The sequence below is a fragment of the Pelodiscus sinensis genome, chromosome 17 (assembly GCF_049634645.1).
Source record: "Pelodiscus sinensis isolate JC-2024 chromosome 17, ASM4963464v1, whole genome shotgun sequence".
Classification (NCBI taxonomy): Eukaryota; Metazoa; Chordata; order Testudines; family Trionychidae; genus Pelodiscus; species Pelodiscus sinensis.
Genome location: NC_134727.1, coordinates 27,452,342 through 27,475,721, shown reverse-complemented (window position 1 = coordinate 27,475,721; position 23,380 = coordinate 27,452,342).

Sequence of the window (23,380 nt, the reverse complement as noted above, 5' to 3'; positions counted from 1 at the left end):
TCCTGAGCCTCAAAGGCACATGGCACTCACTGCACTACTTCTGATGCGTCTGACCCTTCCGCTGAGCAGTCAGCAGAAGGAAAATTTAATATTTGCCAAAACCCTAAAAGAGCAAAATGGGCTTTATTATTCTTGGAAATGCTTCGGGGTCCTGCTCTGAGCTGTTTGGGCATTTGTATTCACATCTTCTGGGAGAAGGGACTGGGTAGATCTGGCAGATAATTCCAGTATTGCAGGAGCATGCAGTTTGTACCTGATGAAGTGACCTTTTGAATCCAAGAGCTTGTGTATAATGTATTTGTTGGTCCGGTATTATCTGTATTTGCCACACAGTTATGAATGTTGTTGGTAACGTGCCATAGCCTGAATACTGAGAACTTGTGCAGAAGGGTACAGTGAACATAAATCTTCCCTAAAGGAGCAGTCACATGGTGTAACAATAAAGCCTTTAGCCCTCATGTTGTTATATAAATGTGCATGGTTTGTTGTTTATATAGTGCCATAGGAGTGTGGGATATTTTGCTTCCTTCTTTTTACAGTCAGATAAAAACTCAAATCAATAGTAGACCACTCCAGGCCAGATTTAGGATTGTAGGGCCAACATGGAGCATGTTCATATAGACTAGATTTAGGGGTTTTAACAGAGGGGTACTGGCAGATTCCCCTCACACTTAACTCAAGGGCCAAGAATGCCTTCCCCACACCATTTGAGTTTATAACAATTTGTTGCCATGCAATTTGGACCACATGGGGCGGCTGCCACCTTCCAGAGGCTGATAAACAAGCTGTTGCTACTACATGACCAGTATGCGGCTGCATATATAGATGACATTGTTATCTACAGCAGCACCTGAAAGACCATCTGCACCATTTTAAGGAAGTCCTGCAAGCTCTACGAGCAGCCAGCCTCATGGCAAATCCAGAGAAGTGCCATTTCGCGAAAGAAGAGGTAATTTACCTCGGTTATGAAGTAGGAAGCGGAAAGTTACACCTGATGGTTAGCAAAATACAAGCGCTGGCGGAGACACTGACACCTAGGACAAAAAGGCAGGTACGGCAGTTTTTAGGCCTATCGGGTTATTATAGACAATTCATCCAAGAATTCGTGACAGTTGCTGTACCACTTACAGACTTAACCAAGAACTCCCAGCCTCCACAGGTGAAATGGACTGAACAATGTGAAAGGGCCTTTCAAGACTTAAAAAAATGACTAGGACAAGAACCAGTCCTAGTGCATCTGGACTTCTCGAAGGAATTCACTCTCCTAACAGATGCCTCAGAAGTTAGGCTTGGAGCAGTGCTATCGCAGGAAGTGGACAGGGAAGAACACCCAGTTTTATTCCTAAACTGGAAGCTTTTTCCCAGAGAAACAAAGTTTTCCATGATCAAGAAAAAAGCCCAAGCCATAAAATGGGCTATTAATGCCCTGCATTATTACTTGGTGGGCACAATCTTTAAACTAGTGACAGATCATACACCCCTACGGTGGCTTAATCACATGAAAGAGGCTAATCCCCGGATTATAGAATCATAGAGCTGGAAGAGACCTTAGAAGGCCATCAAGTGCAGCCTCCTGCCCAAAGTCCAGCCCCCTGCCCAATTTTGCGCTGGTACTTCTCCTTACAGCCTTATGATTACTGCATATTCCATTGCCCAGGTAAAGCCCACACCAACGCGGATTTCTTCTCTGTGTTAGGGGGAGAAGAAGGAGAGGGAGAACACCAGATGGGTTCCCTCTTAAGGGGGAAGGTGTGTGACAGAGTGTGCAGATCCTCTAGAATGGGAGGAGTGAAAAACCTCTGGGCAGAGGAAGTCCTGCCCCTTCAAGCAGACTGGGCATGCTCCAAGTGCTGGGGCAGTATAAAAGATCAGGGAGCATCTCAGTCTGGGCTCGCCAGCGAAGGGGAAGGTTCCCCACATGGAGTTCCAGCGCTATTACAGCCCGTGGTCCAGATAGAGGGAGCTGAAAGGCCAAGAGGCATCGACTGCTCAACCCCTGTGGAGATCCACTGCTGGGGAACAGGGAAACCCAATGACTATGTGGGATGATGCCCCGACGGGGACCAGTAGGAAGCGACCCAGGGAGGGTGCAGGAGCTGGCCCCTCCCACCCAGGTATCTTTGGCGTGTTCCAGCAGGAGTCCTCACTGAGAGGGAGTGGTAGGCAACCCCTAGGCTCATAAGGCCCTGAGTTGGGACCTGGTGGAGCAGGGTGGGCCCGGATCTCCCTACCAGGGGCAAAACCCTGACTTCTTGACTCTGGCCATTAAGCCTTACTGCCCTGCAAACAGGGGCACTTGCTGACTCTGGCTATTGGGCCTTAGTGCCCTGAAAACAGGGGCACTTGTTGACTTGGGACGTTAAACCCTAGTACCCTGGGGTCAAGGACATCTATTGATTGTGACTAAGAGCCATTAGCCCTGTGGAGCAGACTGCCGGTGGTGAGCACCCACCAGCAGCCAAACCTCCCACCCCCCTCTCTGTCTACCCTGCCCCATGCCTCTCATCCACTGGTGGCCCTACTAACCAACTCCTCCCCCTGCCCTCCCAGAGTTTCAGGAGTACTGTGAAACAGATGATTCACAGCATTCAGGAAGCTGTAGGAGAGTGCTGAGGGGGAGGAGCGAGGATGGGACTCTGTTATGCTTAAAAGAAGCACACAACATCTTTTTTAGGGGGATAAGGAGGTTAGGTCCATCAATGGCTATTAGCCAGGACAGGTAAGAATGGTGTCCCTAGTCTCTGTTTCTCTGGAGGTGGGTGACGGGAAAAATCACGTGGGGATTACCTGTTGTGTTCCCTCCCTCTGGGGCATCTGGTGTTGGGCACTGTTGGTAGACAGGATACTGGGCTAGATGGACCGTTCGTTGAACTGCCCCAGGATGCCTGTTCATATGTTCTTAAGCAAAGGGCTGCATGGACAGAGCAGTGCACAGGATTCAATGAAGTTCCATTGTCTCATTCAGCTTTATGCTTTGCTAACAAAACATGGTTGGACACTGAGAACTCACCCTGTAATTATGGTGGCGTCTTCCTCAGCCTGTCTTCCTATGTATATCCAATCATATCTGCTTTGTTGTTGACTAAAATATATCTGTTTTTACTACTGACAGCCTTGAAGAGCAACTATTTTAGAGGGAGAGAGATGGTTTCATTTTGGCTCATGCACCATCAGAGTTGTTAACTACATTCCAACTACAGGGTCGAATTTTACAGTTTTCACAAGCGTGACCCCTTTTGGAGAAAAACAGTTGTAAGGGCAGAGTTTATCTAGTAAAATCTCTGATATACGTGCTATAAAGAACCTACCTTAACTCTTGTTGTTCAGGTTGAGGTTACAGGCTGAGAGAAGAAACACCTTTTTCACATAAACTTGATTTGGAATCATTGGGCAAAATAAACATGGATGGACACCTCACAAAACTATTTTTAGAGCCACTTTGTAGAAAAGCATCACTTTTCAAAGACAGCTGGTCTCCCTCCTCATTTTTTCTTATCCACATCAGAAGAGATGTGTGAAATCTATGCTTTGTGAACTCTCATGCACAAAATAATTTTCTGTAGCTTTGTGGATATGTGAAAAATCGGTCACAGATCAAAATGCTGCCATAGTCACAAAAGCAAGGCAGTATTAGATGGTGAAAGTAGGAAATAATGCAATTGTTAGCACTGTTACCATGTCCACCTTACAAATAGACTGTGTCACTAGGCAGTTCCTAGCAATAAAATCATATCTTGTGGTATATGCACTGATCTTGCAAACATATAAACATGTGCCTAATTTTACATTTATAAACAGCTCCATGAAACTTACTGGGCTATTCACATGCAGAGTTAATCATGAATATATTTGCAGGGTCAGGGTCAATGTTCCCTGTATGTTACTCGTGGAATGAGGAGTAACGGTATTGTCCAAATGCCTAGTCCAAACTACCTAGTTCGTGCCGCGTGTAGCCGCGTGGCACGGGGTTCGAACGAGCAGGGATTTAAAAATGGCGGCGACCAGTTTATGCAAATGAAGCCCGGGAAATTCAAATCCCGGGCTTCATTTGCAAGTGCGGTATGCCTACATTACCCTCCTAGTTCAAACTAGGAGGGTAGTGTAGACATACCCTCAGTGTTGAAGATCCAATTATTGTTTTACATTGCTGCTGACAGCTCCTTTACCCATTCTAATATAACTTCTCATCATCCCCTTATAGCCTCCCCATCTATAATTTATTTAAAAAAATCATAGAATCATAGATCACTAGAACTGGAAGGGACCTCGAGAGGTCATCAAGTCCAGCCCCCTGCGCTCACGGAAGGACCAAGGTTTGTCTAGATCATCCCTGACAGATGTCTAACTTGCTCTTAGATATCTCCAGTGATGGAGATTCCACAGCAGCCCTAGGCAATTTATTCTAGTGTTTAACCACTGACAGTTCGGAAGTTTTACATAATGTTCAACCTAAACTTCCCTTGCTATAATTTAAGCCCATTGCTTCTTGCCCTATCCTCAGAGGCCAAGGAGAACACTTTTTCTCCCTCCTCCTTATAACACCCTTTTAGATACTTGAAAACTGCTATCACGTCCCCTCTGTCTTCTCTTTTTTAAACTAAACAAGTCCAGTTCTTTCAGTCTCTCCTCACAGGTCTTATTTTTGAGACCTTTAATTATTCTTGTTGCTCTTCTCTGGACCTTCTCCAATTTCTCCACGTCTTTCTTGAAATGTGGTGCCCAGAACTGGGCACAGTACTCTAACTGAGGCCTAATCAGTGCAGAGTACAGGCAAAGAATGACTTCTTGTGTCTTGTTCACAACACTCCTATTAATGCATTCCAGAATCATGGTTGCATTTTTTGCAACAGTGTTACACTGTTGACTCATGTTTAACTTATCATTCACTGTGACCCCTAAATCCCTTTCAACAGTACCCCTTCCTAGACAATCACTTCACATTCTGTATGTATGAAACTGATTGTTCCTTCCGAAGTGGAGTACTTTGCATTTGTCCTGATTAAACTTCATCCTGTTTACTTCAGACCATTTCTCTAGTTGATCCTGATCATTTTGAATTTTGACCCTATCCTCCAAAGCACTTGCAACTCCTCCCAGCTTGGTATCATCTGCAGACTTAATAAGTGTACTCTCTATGCCATTATCTAAATAGTTGATGAAGATATTGAACAGAACCGGCCCCAAACAAGACCCCTATGGAACCCAACTTGTTATGCCCTTCCAGCATGATTGTGAACCATTAATAACTATTCTCTGAGAATGGTTATCCAGCCAGTTATGCACCCATATTATAGTAGCCCCATCTAGGATGTATTTCCCTCGTTTATTAATAAGAAGGCCATGAGAGACCGTGTCAAATGCCGTACTACAGTCTAAGTATACCACCTCCACCGCTTTTTCCTTATCCACAAGTCTTATTATCCTATCAAAAAAAGCTATCAAATTGGTTTGACGTGATTTGTTATTGTCAAAAATACCAAGGGGAAAGAGCTTTCTTTCAGGAGTTAGATAGTAGATAGAAAAAACAAAACTTCATGAAGACTTGGGAATCCATTAGTTTAGAATCATCGATCTGTGAGTGAGTGCTTAGCATTTCAGTTATTTGTAGGATCATATAAAAGTTATATTAGGTCAGACCATTGTTAATTAACATTGGAAAATAGAATGTGAAATTCCTGTGTAAGTCCTCAGCTTGGTATCTTGCATTTTCCCAGAATTGCCTCAGATGGGAAATTGTCTTTATAGTGTGTTAGCCAGTTAATATCTTTATTGAAGCCCAAGGTGATAGTGTCAACTATTTGATATTCACCTTTGATATTCACATTTCCACATCAAATGCTATGAATAGGACACATCTAGTTTGACTTAATTAACTTCTTTAACACTGGCTCTACAATTGACAGGTAACTGCTTTTGCTATTATATATCCCCTAGATTCTGTAATTTCCACTCCAACTCATCTAATGAAGTGTGTTTTACCCCCAACAAAAGCTCATGATCGAGTATATTGGATAATCTCCAAGGTGCCAAAGGATTGCTTGTGGTTAGTAGAAAGTGAATTTATTTTGTCTGGAAAAAAAAAGCTATCCTTCTGGCAAGTGTTTGCATATGTGATTGTTTTAAATGATCCACAGCAGATCTGTCAGATGATGGATTAATTCAGAAAAAAGTTAGTATTAACCTTATATGAACTGTATGCTTTGTTTCATAATATTTTCTCCAAAATACCTAAAATATGTATGTGGAAAAGTTGAGCCTCCCAGAACTAGACGATATTGTACTTTGAAAACACAATTTCCTGACAAATGTTACATTAAAGCAGAAGCTGCTGGCCTCTGTTTGAAATGTCTTTTGTATTATCTGGAGAGAGAAATGTCCCAAAATGAGGTTCCCATGTTGTGTATTCATTAAAGCCTTTAGGACCCAACCCAATCCACACGTGTCAGTGGCAGGCTCTACATTAGCTGCATGGTTGTAGCACTAGTCTTTTATATACCAGCACCTTGCATTAGTGGTGTGTGTCCAGGAAAAGAAAGGGCCATCTTTCAGAAAATGATGCTTTCTTACCAATTCCACAAAGGTTACTTCCATCAGTAGCAAGATAATTAAAATTTCTGTGATCAATATTCTAGCTTTTATGTTAGTCTCTCATGTATATAAACGTGTTCTTGTTCTGCCTTCTCCTGTTGCCTAAAAGGTCTGTTGGAATCAATTAAAAATATCTGAGCCCAGGCCAAAACATGAACCCTTGGAAAAGTTTGGTTACTTTTCCTGCTCTCATTTGGGGCTGGAAACAAAAGCTGGAAAGCATTTTAAAAATGCCATTCTTGTGGTATATTGATGATGATGATCGTATTATAGGGCTTAATCCTACTACCTCTTCTCAGAGCCAGGCCAGGTGCATACTAGACCTGGAAGGTCAGCTTAAGGTATGTAACTTCAGCTACATAAATAACATAGCTGGAGTCAACATATCTTAAGCCGAGTTTGGCACAGTCTTCACAGTGGGCTTCTGTTGGCTTCCCTTACTCCTCACGAATCAAGGAGTACTAGCACAAACTGGGGCTTCTCTCAGCATTCTATTTAGCAGGTCTTTACTAGACCCACTAAATTTAACTCTAGAAGATGGATCTCCGGTGTGGCAAGTGGAGACATGGCCTAAGTATGCAACTAGTTTCATTTCAGTTGATCTGAAGGAGAGATTTGAATGCAGAGATGAGAGGTGCATTGTGCACAGGGCAGACCTAATTGGGCAAAGTGCTGAATAGTATCTTCAAAAAAAGGTGGGAAGTGTACCTACAGCACCTCTCAGAAAATGCTCGGCACCATCTAGGATTCGGCCTGAGTGGTTATACCTCTTTTAAGTGGCAATGAGCTCAAAGGCATGGAATCAAGAGTGAGGGCAGAGAGCATGTGTGAGGAAAGATTGGACAGATTATAAGGAGACCTGTGAATCATGGCCTAGATTGTAGATTATCAAGAAAAAGTCAATTATCATTGATAGTTATTATTGAACACAAAATATTAAATATTTAGTCAATGCTTGATAATGTTTCTTAGCTCATTTAAGTGCTTGTGCCAAACAGTAGTGCCCCAGTTAGGATAGGTTGGATGGAAGTGTTCAGATATCATAGTGATTGGGGACATATAATTGCAAAGAAGGTTCAAATGTTAGATACAGGCCCTAGGGTGAGTTAAAGGGTGAAGCTGTCAGTTCTAAGGATAATTTTAATTCAGCCTAAGGATCAATGTTTTTACTCAGTGAATGGTTTTGTTTAAATTTTGTTTTTCTGGGACAAGTATATCTTTGCCATATGGTTTTTCCTTTCTCTGACAGCAGGGAAGCTACAGCCACCCACAAGCAATAAAATTGTAAGTCAGTCTTATGTAGAATGTCACCAGAATTTGAGTTGATACTATTTCCAATTTAGATTAGGAAACATTTAAAAACATGGTTATACTGGTAAGTAGAAACAAATACCTGTATCAAAACAATCCTGAAATCTTGGGTTGGAGGTCTGTTCTGAATGTTGCCTTTCAAATTCTTATTGGATCCATCTTGCTATAGTGAATTGCACTGACACACTCTGGTGATACAGCACTGACATCTGGGAATGTTGAAATCTACATCTGGATTTAGATCTGCAATTTATAGCTTGGAACCATTTCTAATTTTAACAATTGGTCCCATTCTAGAGCTAGAAGCATGTAGGTAAGAATAGTGGCCCTTGAAGAATTCCATAAAATTGTAGCCACATCCATATCCACAAAAATGAGCTGCAAATACCCATGGATGTGCATACCTGTGGATATAAAGTAGATACCCTCAGATTTGCAGGATTCTAGTTATGAAGGTTGTTTTCATGAAACGGACTATGACCTTGACATCAATTTAGTGTTCCCATGTCAGTAAACTATTCTTAGCAAGTTTTTCAGCTGTATTAGATTAATTTCTCCTGAATAGCCTTGGTATTTTTTTCTGCACCCTGTTTGATTTCTAACAAAAGAAAAAACTCCCAAATCCCATGGAAGGAAATGTCTTCCAAAGCAAATAATACAAACAAGCAGTAAAAATATTCACAGCAACTCAATTTATTTGAAGAAAATAAATCAGTAAGTGAACAAGAAGAATATAAATGTAATTATAAACAGTAAATCTGTGGGTCAGATTTTGAAAGACTTGCATAAATAGGTGACACACATAAAATGTGCTAGCACTAATGAATACGCATCATCCTCTGCCCTTTTCACATGCAGAAAGAAAAAATTTACCTTTGCAAACAGGTTTGCATTTGCAGTAAGCAGATAATTCTATAGGCCACTAATTTATGTTTACAACATTCATTTGAAGACACAAGTGTAATAGGTGTGCACACATTTGTATTAAAATTATTCAAATATTGAAGTGCCACAATTTTTGCCATTTAAAAAACACCAACATCCTATTGTATAAAAGTATAATTCAGATATGGACAATCAGCTTGTACTTTGATGGATTAGTATAATATTTCCTTAGTGTTCCAACTCCCTAGCAGAAAAACTGATATGTAGTTTGTGCTCAGCCACAGAGACCTCAGAAAGTATTCAGCTGATAAAAAGGTGCACTGCTAGCAGCCAGATAAGGAGGAGGTTTTGAAGAAGTCAGAAATATCTGTATGAGATCAAAGCCTTGACGCTTCCAATTTCTAGGAGACTGAAAGAACACGATGAGCCTTTAGTGAGCTCTCAGCCAGTATCAAAATCCCACCAGATGTAGACCTGAATCTTTTTCATCCCTATGGAATGTGAAAAATCCACATTGGAGGGACCAAACTGATTATATTGTGATGTTACAAATGGTCTAAGAATTTGCCACTAACTTTTGATTCTGTTTCCTTCAGTCACCAATACTGTAAAACTGAGGCCCAGTCCTACAAGGTGCTGAGTTCCCTCAATGCTCAGTGGCAATGGGAAGTTCAGACGCTCAGCACTTCACATGATTAGGATCATGATTCATAATATTAGTTGTGCTGCTTTGCTTTTCTGAATTTTCCAGAGGTGGCGGCCTGCCCCATTAGTTATGCCTTTGAGTGATTGGCAGAGGTCTCCAGTGGGGAAGCCATGGTGGCCATACATATTTGAAGGTATTTGCTCTGAAATGTTGATGGAAGTGGAAAATATATTTAGCATCATATTGGGCATGGAGGGTGGGGAGTGGGGGAAGTGAGCAGAAAACAGTGAAGGACATCTCTGATTTCATTAATGGCCCAATCTTCCTCTTTCTTGCTGAAATCATGTGATGTGCATTAGCGCCTTCTGTTCATGAGGAGTTTTGCCACTGACTGAAATGAGAGCATGACCAGGCCCTATGTGAGAGGAGATGAGTCCAGTTAAATGGATAGTTCAGTCTTCCCATTCAGTTCTTATGGCAAACCAACAAACACCTCGGTGGTGCACTCCTGCAGTCCTTGCTCCAATTGAACTCTAGTATAGACTAACGGGACATCATACCCTGAAAGCAGTCTTACTTGAAGAAGCGTTTTATAGCACCTTTTTTTTCTTTTCAAGAGACATTTTGCTTTCCTTTTTTATTCTTGAGGCTTTTTCCCATTAATGTTTATGAGCAAATAAAAAGTAAATTACTATCTTGGGCTCTCCGAACATTTAGGACTGTACAGTTATGGACATCTACTTCAATATAACTTGTGAATCTTTTTTTAAACATTTGCCTCCCAATGGGTTTCTGATCCATTTCATATCATAAGAGACACACATAAATTGGAAATTTTAATTGAAAATTGAGGTGACCTTAGTTACTCTCTTAACCTCATGTAAGATTACAAGTGTTTTGCTTGGATCTTGTAATTATTTCTATTGAAAAAATAAGGAAGCATTCACATTATTCTTATTCATTGAAATATGCTTTCATTAATTGTAAAAGGACAAAAGCTAAACACAACGTTCTGTAAGATTAGAAGGAGACTTTATGTCTTAAGATGGTGAAATACTGAAGAAACGCTTTAGACTGCTGTAATTTTTAAGATGTATTTAGATAAAAATGCTGTACTAAATCATTCAAACTGACCTCTCCCCTCAATTGGCCAAACATGCACTGGATAGGAATAATAATCAATACTAGCATTTGGTCCCATCAGATATGAATTTTGTCTTGGTAAAAATATGCTAGATTTTATCTGTACAATGATCAATATATTTCAAATAAGAATGGGAAAATTGAAATAATTGTATAATAGCAAATTCAGTCACTAAATGCATGTATTTTTTCCAGATTTTTTTTTTAATGTTATTCAAAAATACCCAGAACCACACTTCTTAGAGGGGGCGAGACTGCATTTTTAAGAATACTTTAATGCTCATACTTTAGTCTTGGTTGGCAAGGGACTCTGGAATCATGGGCTGCAATGTTGGCTTTTGTTGTTTAGAATGCTATCTTCCTCAGACAGAGAGTTGCTATTTGTTCTGGTTTGGGTTATTGCACGCTTATAAATTTGAAATCAAGTCAGCCAGATCTATGCCCCTGTTCCATTCCTTTTGCGCCACTTTGGTGGGGCAAAGAGGACTGAAAGCTGGTTCAATTATACACCTTTATAAATCCATGGAATTAAGGTAGAATCATTGAATCTGTGCCATCTGCTCTTCAGCCACTTTGCAAATGGGTGTCCTGGATATGAGCAGCTAATATAGGGATCGGCAAAAATTTTGCCCGGGCCTAAAGGGGAAGGGGTGGGGCCTAAACGGGAAGGGGATGGGCTATACCAGACCATGATTGGTCTGGGGGTGTGGGAGCCCCTTTGCCTCCCCTTCCCACTAGGCACCCATGCTCTGGAAGAGGCTTGACATGCTTCCTCACCCCCAGGCCAAATTAGGGCCTGGGGGCTGGGTAGCATGAGAAGCCTCCTCCCGCCCTGTGACGAGCACATGACACTTTGAAGTGCTGTGGGCTCCTCGCAGGGCTGGGACAGGGTGAAGGAAGCTTCTCGCAGCTCCCCCTGATTGGCCTGGGAGAGGGGGAGTGCACAAAGCCTCCTCCATTCTCTTCTCCCCTGCCCTGAGAGCATCGGGCAGCACTTCCAAGCGCCACATGCTCCTGGCAAGGTGGGAGGAGGGTTCACGTGTGTCCCCCCCCGGGCCTTAATTGACCTGGGGGCAAAGGAGCAGCAGAGCCTCCACGGGCCGGATCCACCTGCTTGGCAGACAGATCGGGCCCTTGGACGCCCTTTTGCCCACTCCTGAGCTAGTAGAACTTAGAATCCTTCTAATGATATCAGTAGTCTAACTGGTTTTAGGTTACCCTCAGTACTAGGGAAAGAAAAAGATAGAAAAACGGTGTGATGCCACCTTTGTTCACTTCTCAAGTGTGCCAAGGACAGCTCTGACTCATCTGAGAATCTAATACAGTAGATGTAAATATTTCAAGTTGCAAAAAACAAACTATCATTGTGATACCAATGAAAAAGTCCTTCACCCCTGCACTGTGTTAAATCTATATACTATTGTCTGGTTTAGTACTGTCTCATCTTGCAGCTTTGACAAGCTGAAAAAAATGTGAAATTCCATAGTTCTATTGGAGATCCCATGATGAGTGTGAAATTTGGAACCCTATATTAACTTTTTGTACTTTTGATTGTGTTTCTCTATGAAAATCAATAAAAAAGTCTTAAAGATGAGGAAGGTTGTAAAAACAATAATGCAAGGGGTATGAATTTCAGATGAGTAACTTGTTACACAAGAGAAATCGAAGGGCAAATTTTGTCCTCATTTAAACTGGGGTAAGCGTGCAAGAACTCCACTGACTTCAGTGGAATTATTGTGGCTGTATTTTTGTGTTACTTAAAGGAACGTTTGACCGAAACAGTCTAATACCTTCACAGAGGTGCATTTTTAAGTGGATGCTTGCTTTCTCTCCTGCTTATTTTCAGAAGGACACACAGAGCACCCTGTTCAGAGGGCCAACACAAAGCCCGAGTACAGACTGAGAGTTCAAAATAAGAATTTAAAGGGGTCTTAAATAGACATTGACCTTGTGCATTGGAGTGGATTTCACATCATTATGTGAACACAGCCCAGAGCCAGTCAAATTAACAGTTAGTTAATTTGCTTTCATTCTGCTTTCTTGTATCTGTAAAATCCAAAAATCTAACTCTACATGGAAGAAACAGAAACTGACAGTTACAGATATTAATCATTCCCTAGGCCTTGCATGTAAAAGAACATCTGCAGTTTGTCTATGCTAAGAACCAGAATTGAATAGTCACCTAAGAGGGTAGATCAGTTATACTTTCCACAATATTAGACTACAGATTACTTATTTATTTAAGAAGTTTAAAATGAATATATATTTCAAACTGATTTTTTTATGCTTAGAAGGATGGTGGACTTAAGCCACTAGTAATTTCAATGGCTTACCTTTTTAAAAAATTGACAGCTGCTTTCAAGCTCTGTAAATTGATACTGGACCGGTGCATTGCAGGCAACTTCTCTGATAGGAATAGTTACAAATCATACGCTGATAGGCAGAGTTTAAAATGAGAAATTTCAGAGAGGATTAAAAAAAAATCTTAAATGAAATCTGGAAATAATAAAAGTATTTATAAGCTTAAAAGATTGCAGTGCAATGGTGATAAGTATTGTTCAGTTCCTGAAAGAAAGAGTAGTGTTTTTGTGCTAGCTTGGAAAGAGATAGTATTCATCTTTGTATGTGCTATAGCTTGGATAGAACGGACTTAAAAGGTAACATATATATGAGCTGTACTCAATCTACAATAAGAATGACAGTCTGCTTTATCGTTGCCAAAAGCAATATACTGTCTTGTGTTCGGTACCAAACAGAAATCAAGATGCATTTTATACTGAGGTGTAAAGTACTCTTTTGTAAGAACCAAGGTGTTCAGTGACTGTTGTGTTACACAGAACTTCAGCACTATCTGGTGAAGGAGTGGATATGTATTGTTAAGTATGGCATAGAAGTCTGGAATATGTAGAGATGTGGCTCTTAGCATCCAAAATATGGCATAGTAGGGGCTGGCTATCCAAACACAACTCTGGGTTTCAGTTTGTCCGTATGTCTCCCTGAATTGCGGGTATGCAATGCTTTGTTTCCATTCAAAGAGACAATAGCAAAAGTTATGTGTTTCCAATCAACTTTTGTAAATCCAAGTGAGCTTGGTGTTTCAGAGATCATGAGGAGGGATGGAAAATTCTGAACTGGTGGTAGCAATGCCATAAAACACAAGCTTACTGGGCAGAAATTAAATATGATGTCACATGGTGATATCTCTTCAGATCCAAGGTCTGCTGACTACATGATTTGAAGGGGGGTGGGATTTGAGTCTGCCCGACAGAGAAAGGCATCTGTAATTGACAAAAGTACTTGTTTAGATGGAAGATCAGCTGATGGTTAAAACCAGCACTGGAAATCATAGACTTCTTTTTGACTCTAGTGCAACATGACTTTGGAAGAGTCAATTAATTTCTCTGTACCTCAATTTGCCCATTTGTCATCATTGTAGAATATAAGAAAAGTGAAAAAGAGCAAGAAATGGCCATTGTGTCTTTACATTGAACTGCAGCTGGTTGTTTTTCATGACTATTGTAATGAACAATTTAACTGACAGAAAAGTTAGCAGTAAGAGTTAACTTAAACCAAATATGGGAGAATTAATCATGAAAAACAAATTTTGCACTCCATTCATGTGAAGATTGAAATGGGAATTGTTTGTTCTTTTCAATTAATGAAGAGATACAAAATCATGCAAACTGTCTCTCCAACCAAAGCTAAGGAATACACCTCATATTTTAAATACTGGCAACAAATTTTTCATGAAGAATCTATAGATTGTGATATATGTTGTTCATTTACTTCCACCGTTAATGTTAAACAACAAATTTCAGCTAGGATGAGCAAAGTTGCGTTTTACACAAGTATGTCACATTTTCAGAGTGAACCTTATGGAAGCACACGTTCTAGGAGGGATCTCTCCCCTGCATAGTGATTAACATGGCCATTTGTGGAAAACAAAAGATTTTGTACCTAGCCTGATCACAGTGAAAACTACCTATACCCCAAACTGACCAGCATGTATCTTATTGTGATGGGGTGTTCACCCCATATCCAAGGAGAAGGGGCTAATAGAGGCCTCAGGGGCCTTCCATACCCCCACCCGGAAAGGAGCAGGAGAGGCAAGTCTGCCAAGCTGTCTAGGGAGGCTGCCCAGGAAGCAGCCAATTGGAGAGAGGCTGTATGGAGCAGCCAATCAGGGTCCAGCAGGCTAGTACAAAAGGAGCTAAAGGGCACGGCAGGGTCAGTGGATGCAGAAAGCCGAAGGAATGAGGGCTGTTTTCTTAGCAGGCTGCAGCAAGGGCAGTGTTTTAGACAGAGCAGTTGACAGCAAGAACTGAGAGGGTATGTCTAGACTACATGCCTCTACCGGCAGAAACTGACAGTAACAGACATTAAACATTCCCTAGGCCATGCATGTAAAAGAACATCTGCAGTTCTCAGAGAGCAGAAGGGGAGTTCTGTTTGCCTGCAGGAACTTGCTGGCTAAAAGCCCTGAGAAGAAGGCAAAGAAGGTTCTGGGGTTGGGGGGAAGTGGCCAAGGGAATTGAATCAGCATTGAATGAAGTTTAGAGATGCAGCAGGAGGCTTACAGAGTTCCTGGGTCAGGACCTGGAGTAGTGGATGGGCCCAGTTCCCCACCCCGCATTCATCACTGGGGGAGTGGCTTGATTGGTGGATGATGGTACCTGCCCCTAGGAGAAAAACAGATCATGACATGGCTGGAGGGCTGAGTCACAAAGGTGACATTCCTATAGTTGGACTGAGTCACTGCCTGGAAAGGGTGCACTGACTAGCACAGCTAATCCCCAAGATGACCAGCAGGGGATGCTGCTGTGGTTCACGAGCCCCATCACACTCACCTACTATTTTTATGGGTATAAATGCACACATGGTCAAATAATGTTGCCCAAATAAGGGCTGTGTTACTGAATTATGGCATGGTAAGCCACACCCTGTTTGTTATAATACACTAATGTGATAAAGAATCATCTGTCTCAGAAACATTTATGGAGAAACACCAGGAGTATATTTCAAATGGTCAGAAGGCAGCAGAGAATTTTTTTGTAGAGAAGAGCATATATTAGGAAGGAAAGGAGGTGCTGGTCACTCCCACAGTGTTCTAGGAGAGCAGAACATCTTAACACTTTATTAGTTATGTCCATGCTTTATGTAGCAGGGAAGGAGTATAGCCAGAGAATTCCGGGGGAAGGGCGGAGGGCAAAAGAATTGCATTTGAATGCAGATATGGATAAATCATATGAAGGTGAGTAGCAATCGCTGGAGTGGTGGGAGTCTACAGAGAGCACGTTATTGCCATGTGCGACAGGTTTTATCCAGGCGCGAGCCCGGGGCCTCTCCACCGAGCAGGACCCTGGCCCAGCGAGCCCCCTCTCTCGACTCTATGGACCCTAAGACTGAGCGCGAGCAACTGTTCAGACCCGACCTTAGGGTGGCAGGTGCTCAGCGAGCCCACAATTCCCGGCTGCTAGTCCTGGGAACCTCAGTTTACCTTCGCTGTCTCTGTCGGCTTGTTGTTCGTGTCTCCTTTACTTCCCCTGCCTACTTCTTGCCAGAGGCCTTTCTAGGGCGGCCTGGCCTGCCCTCTTCATCGGGTCCCAGCCCGGGGCCCTAAGGGTTCAGGTGAACACCCTCACCCAGCTGACGGGGTCCCACCCTGTAACGCGTCAGTCCACGGCCTCCAAAATAGCCCTGCCCCGGGCTGCTTCCTAGCCACCCTCTTGTTTGCTGCCTCCTCCTCCAGTGTGCCTTCCCTTACCTCCTCCTGAGGGTTCTGCCCGTGTTCTCCCGGTCTCTCCCCTGGGGGGGGCGTTGTCCGTTGCCACCGCGGAGGGAGGAACCGCCTCGACCACTTCCCCCTCCTCTGGCTCCCTTGGAGGCTGCTTTTGAGCCTCCTGCCGGAGGCTGCATCCTCAGACCCGCCTCCATGCCCGGCGTCCTGCCGGCGGGGCGTCCGGGTGGAGGCCCCGCCCCCGTGGCCCAGGCAGGCGGCGTGTTCGCACGGCCCCCCTGCGTCAGCCCCCACTGCCCAGTCCGCGGGGCTGCCCTTCCAGGCTGGCTGCCCCCGACACAGCCCTCCCCGCAGCGATCGCCAGAGCAGGCGCTGTCCGCCTGTCGGCGTGAGTGCGGGCCGCTGCCGGCCCATCACACCATGTTAAAAGCAGCTTTGGTGGTGACCTTAGTAGTAGAGGAGTTTTGTCTTTCTTAATGTAACTTATTTTTAGTGAATCTGCCTTCAGTAAAGCTTGTAGTCTTTCCCCATTTTTGGTGTTTTCATTCCCTCGTGTCTTGGGGCAGTCTTGATGATGTACATTGCTCATGAATTTTCTGTGTTAGCTATGACAAAATAGATCATCACAGGCTCTTTTATTAAGTCCATTCTCTGCCAGTTCTTCCTTTCACCTCAGTTCAAGGTTTTACCCCGTTGCTGAATACTGTTTGCAGAAGTTTGCATGCATCTCTTATGAAGTATTCATTGTAGCGTTGCTATTAAATTCTCACTGCATTTATATTTTTGACAGTATGCACCAAATTGTGCATAATTCCATTATGTTCTGTATATCAGTGAGTGGTTGGGAATAATTCTGGCTTGTAGTAATGCATCTTTATACATATAAAATGCTGTTTGGTAACAAAGTATTAGGTATGTTTTATAATGGGATATATATATCATTATAAATGGGACACAGTTACAAAATATTGTAAGAGAACGGTAAATTAGACCATGGGAAGTGCACAAGGGCCATAAATTATGCAGTAGCCTAAAGAATTATTATAAAGAGATCTGGTCTCGGCTTTAGCCTATGAAACCTTTAATTGTGGCCAATAAAATAAATCCTACCAGCTATTTGCAGCCTCAGAAGGAATATGACATACCTTGGAATTAACACCTGAAGCATCAAAACCTCTTGCAGTTAGAAATAAGAATGGTACCTAATTCTTGATGCAGATAGTTTTAATGAGCAATATTAAAATGGGAAAATTATGGAAGCAAATAATGAAACCATTATAGATAGACAGATGTATAACATTCAAAAATGTTTTCCCTATCAAATATTATTATGGTAGCTAGAATTTCTTTCCCCACTTAGATGACAAATCTTCAATGTCTGATTTAGTTTGTGATACTGTGTGATGTTAGTGGTGAAATATCATGAGGTGGAGAATGTGGGCATTTGAAGTTGTCATTAACATGACTGTTTTGTCCATGTCTTAACAGAATAATTGTAAAAGTGTCTGTATTGTTAACAGAATATTGTAAAAGTGTCTGTCTTGCTTCCTGTCTATATAGAGCACTGGGTCCTCTTTGTCTCTTTTCTCACCCCACCAAGGCACTGAGGCTACGTCCAGACAGCACGCTTCTTGTGCAAGAAGCTTTTTGTGGGAGAGAGCTTCCACAAAAACTTCTTCAGCAACAGTGCGTCCACACTGCAAAAGTGCATCGGAAAAGCGATGTGCTTTTGCACAAGAGAGCATCCAGACTGGCTGGACACTCTCTCACAAGAAATGGCCATCAGGGCACCTGTGCTTCTTTCAATAGGCTGGTTTTGCGCAAACCCCCCATTTCCCATCCTCACACACCTTTTTGTGCAAGAGCTCTTGAGCAAAAAGGAGTTATTCCTCGTAGAAAGAGGAATACTTATACCGCAAAAAATCCTCTCTTCTGTCGATTCACTGTAAATTTTCTTCTGCAAAAACGTGCTTGAGGTGTGGATGCTCCACGAGTTTTTGTGCAAAAACATTTTGATGCATGTAATGTATGATACTTTAACAACCTTACTCTCATGCTTTTCTTTCTTGTAGTAATAAACCTTTAGATTGTAGATTCTAAAGGATTGGCTCAGTGTGATTTGTGGGTAGGATCCAGAGTGTAAATTGACCTGGGAACTGTGGCTGATTTCTTGGAACCAGACAGAACTTGTTTGGGGAAGGTGAGATGGGTTCTAAAACCCCTCACCAGTGAATGAGGCCTGGGGCAATCTGAGGCAAGGATATTGCTGGGGTGTCGGAGGGGTTTTGCTCGTGAAGCTTCAGGCAGGCAGCTGAAGCGCTCTGTGGGACTGGTTTGTGGACTATTTGGGAAGGTCTCCAGCCTGGGGTCTAGAGAGATCCCCGAAGTTGAGCAATTCGCCCTGAGTGGACGCCCTCAGCTGTACCCAGACCCGGCTCAGTCCATCACAGGTCTACACTAGACTCGCTAAATCAAATGCTAGAAGATTTGGGGCAGAAAAAAATTAAAAATCTAAGGCTTTCATCAGAAGGGAAAGCCATTTGCCAAGGAGCTGTACTTAAGAGTTCTCGCTACCATTTTCTCATAGTAATTCTAGACCTTTGTCATAATAGGAGTTCTGTTCCTGGTTCCTCATTTCTAGAATGCTCTTGTTCAGTCACCCTGTCTCCTGGATTTTCCATTAGTTTTACAATCATTTTTAAAACCATTCAGACTTCTCTGGAAAGGAAATCATTGAGCAAAGGACTAATTGAGATTTCCCAGAGGCGATGCTTAAAGGTGGCTATGACTCAGTGGTTGGCCAGCATTGCTATAAGCCATCCAGATCCCTTTGTCAGGGTTAGTTAACTAAAAAGCTTTCGCCTATCATGGACTGTCAGACTAAATTTGTCTTATTGTGTGAGCATGAATCAATGAACTGATTAGCAACTGTTGAGGTGGTTCTGTTTCTAGAATTGTAACTCGTATGATTTGCATGTGTCTATACAGGCTGTGAACTTAAAGGGACATGCTAACATTTGGAGTAAATGGATGTAGCTCTTGCTTGACTTGAAGGAAGAATGTAACCCACTTCTGCAAAGAAAAAAGAATATATCCTATAAGATTTTCTAATATAAGAAATCAATTGCCCTGCCTTCTTGTATTCCATTTCCCCCTTCTTTTCTTTTAAAGTTACTAATGCAGTGACCAAAACTGGATCTGAAAAATCAATAAAAAGTAAATTTTAAAAAATCAATTGTCCTAGAATATGAATTTAAATGTGACCCATTTTTGCTCGACTGTACATACACTGCATAGAGTAACAGGCTGCTGAGAGATTTATTTTTGTTTTACTTATTTCCATCAGGCATTTGCAGGAAGGTAATATCTTAGGAGAGGAAGAATGGAGTTAATTTCAGTTCTTACTAGAAAGGGACCCAAATTTGAGCTTGATTCAAGAATGCCCAAGAACCCCAAAGCTGCCTGGGATCATTATCAAAGTGCTATTGTCTGATCCCACTTCTAGTTATTACCCACTCAGCTGCTTTTATTTCAGTTTTCCCTGCCTGTGATTTCTTCTTGTCTTTTAATTGCATTTCAGTCTAAGCCAGTTAATAATCTACTATTGTCATCTTTGTAAATCACTTTGTTTTTGTTTTGTCTTTTGATTTGTGTGTCTTCATTGGTACTTGGCATATTCTCCTGTCCTCTGTGCATTCTGCCTTTCCAGTTACTGCCATGTTTGTTTCCACTTACTACTGGTTCCCTTGCCCACACTTAGCTGCCTCAGTTACTTGTCACCTTCCATTTGTCATGGCGTCTGCTGTTTTATGTGTCAACTCGTTCTGTGGCTGCTGCTGAGGGAGAGAGTGGAGTTAGAAAAGAAGCTGTCTCTGAGGTCAGGCCATCAGGGTGGGAGTTTCACATAAAGCAGAACAAATGAAAAAGCTCAGAAGTTTGGTGAGATGAGTGCAGCTGATGGAATTGCATCAGGGATGCTGGAGAGCCTGAATAGAAATATATTTTTCCAGGTTTAGTATTAACGAGACAGACATTCACAGAAGCACGCACCTACATTTTGGTGTAAATAGCACTACGCAGACAGCATGTTCCCCACAGTCAGGTCTTCATATTTGATTAACAAATAAAAGTTGAGCAAATCTCAGTATTAGGGTTGGAGGCGAGTTGGAAGACTGCACTGCCCCGGGAAAGGAACTCCTTGATATATGGGGATGCGATCAATACCGACAGGGTCACTGGTCTCTGCCCTCATAAACTACCCTTTGGGAGGAGATGTCAGAGGAGAAAGCTACTTGCATTCATGGGGGGTGAGTTCTGTAGGCTTGTGGTACCAAGACACTAGGAATATTCTTGGCCGAGGTCCTGGCTCCACCAAGTTTGGGTGCTGGTTTTTCCCTCTGCCCTGCCTGCCACTCCTGTGTAATGCCCACCCCCCTTCATTGTTTCCCCCAACCCCTCCTGCTGTCCCCAAGTGATTTAAAATGACCTGCTTCCCAATTGCCACCAGCTGTGGCTAGAGTGGCTTCCTACCACTTGCTCCACTCCACTGCCAGCATGTCCCTGTGCCCCCCCCCGAAGGGGGGGGGGAGAGGTGTCACCACATGCTGCTCCCACCCGAGTGCCCCTTCAGCCAAAGGGAAGCTGCAAGGGTGATGCCTGTGGGCAGCAGCATGTGGAGACCCTTGTACCTCCCACCTATAAGCTTCTGCTAGAGGGGCGTGCCCCAGATAACCCTCATTGCTCCCCCTCCTACATCTCACCCCCCTAGAACCTGTATTCCCACCCCTTCCTAATGCCCCCAAACTCCTTCCCACATCCCCCAGCACCCAAACTCTCTCTCAGAGCCTGCACCCCAGACTCCCTCCCCTGAGTCTGACCCCTTACCCCTTCTGTGCCCCAAATCCCTCCCAGAGCCTGACTCCCCTCTTGCACCCCGTCCCAGCCCAGAGCCTGCACACAGCACACAAACTCCTCCCTGAGCCTGTGACAGGTGGGGGAGGGGACTTTGGATGGGACAGGGGAGCAGTGTCTGGGTATTCTGGGCACCACCAACATTTCTGCAACCTGCAGCCCCTGCTTTTACTGACCTCTCCAATGTCCCTTCCCCCCAGCCTTGCATGTGAGCAGAGTGGCCAGGGTATATTTTGTGCTGAAGTAATTAAAAACAAATAGCCCCCCAGCAACTTTAAATTCTATCTACTCAGGTATTATAGCCTGGGAAATGCTAACAAGATAGGAAAGTGCATTCCAACAGGAGGTAAATATCATTACTCCCAATGTGACAAATGGGCAAAATGAGGTGACTTGCCTCACATTACCCAGCTGGCTAGTGGGAGAGCTGGGGGATAAAAGTCAGGTTCCAGACAGTGCTCTATCGACTACTCAATGCTGTCTTCAGAATAACATGCCAATATAACTTAGCTGTGCTGTAATTTGTCTCACTGCGTGTTCCATACGATACCAAATCTGAAATATGAGCATTTACATGATCAACATCCCACTCAGCTCCCCTCTTTGGAGAGTTCAGAGCTGACCCTCATTTTAAACCCAAATCTCACTAATTGTGTGAGTATATTGTAGCATTTTACTGCCATTAATAGGAACAAAAGGCAACCAGTGTTTGAAGCTAAGATTATAGACAGTTGCTTGACAGGTCAAAATTGACTAATTACTGTGGTGCCGACTTGTAAGTTGTCTGGTATATTTAGAGGGTGAGTGCTCAGCATTCTCTGACTAATCAAGCCCTTTAAGTGTCAAACACAGGCACTGTGCGTCACTAGTCACTTTTGAAAATTTAGGCCACTAATTCCAAATTCTGTGAAGTATTCTTATCTTTCCTGAAGGCCCTCATTTTGGTTCTTCTCCTCCCTTCGGCTCCCCCTCATGGCCTTCAGCATATGGAGAGATATGGAGCTAGGGAAATCCAGGGAAATTGTGCTTTAAATCACTTTGAAAATCCTACCCTTTATGGATGATAGTCAGTATATATCACATTCTATTTACTACAGGCAGTCCCCGGGTTACGTACAAGATAGGGACTGTAGGTTTGTTCTTAAGTTGAATCTGTATGTAAGTCGGAACTGGCGTCCAGATTCAGACACTGCTGAAACTGACCGCCAGTTCTGACTTACATACAGAATCAACTTAAGAACCCCAGGCGTCCCCAAGTCAGCTGCTGCTGAAACTGATCAGCAGCTGATTCCAGGAAGCCCGGGGCAGAGCAACTCTGCCTGGGGCTTCCTGTAGTCAGCGCTGGTCAGTTTCAGCAGAGGCTGACTTGGGGACGCCTGGGGCAGAGCAGCTGGGGTGCTGCTGGGTTGCTCCAGTAGCGCCGCTCCTGGGTGCTACTGGACCAACCTAGCAGCACCCCATCTGCTCTGCCCCAGGCGTCCTGATTCAGCCCGCTGCTGAAACTGACCAGCAGCGGCTGAATCAGGACCTGGGGCAGAGCAGCTGGGGTGCTGCCCGGTTGGTCCACTAGTGCCCAGAGCGGGCACTGCAGAACCAATCGGCAGCGCCCCAGCTGCTCTGCCCCAGAGTCCAAAACAAAAGCCTGGTCTGCTGGGGAGGGGGGGAGCACACTAGCTGCCCACCCCCCCCCAGCAGACCAGGGACACCGGGAGCAGAGCCTCTGAGGCTTTGCTCTGGCAAAGCCTCAGAGGCGAGGGACCCCGCCGCGGCTGCGGCTTCAGTCCGGGAGCCTGTGGTCTGCTGGGGACGGTCCCCAGCAGACCACAGGCTCACGGACTGAAGCCGCAGCCGCGGGGGGGTCCCGCGCCTCTGAGGCTTTGCCAGAGCAAAGCCTCAGAGGCGCGGGGAACCGCCGCTGCTGCCGCTTCAATCTGGGTGCCTGTGGTCTGCTGGGGACCGTCCCCAGCAGACCACAGGCTCCCGGACTGAAGCCGCAGCCGCGGGGGGGTCCCGCGCCTCTGAGGCTTTGCTCTGGCAAAGCCTCAGAAGCGCGGGAACCCGCCCGGTGCCCCTGGTCTGCTGGAGACGGTCTCCAGCAGACCAGGGGCACCGGAGCAGCTTACGAACGGGGCTTTCTCGCCCCGACTTCCGGGGCGAGA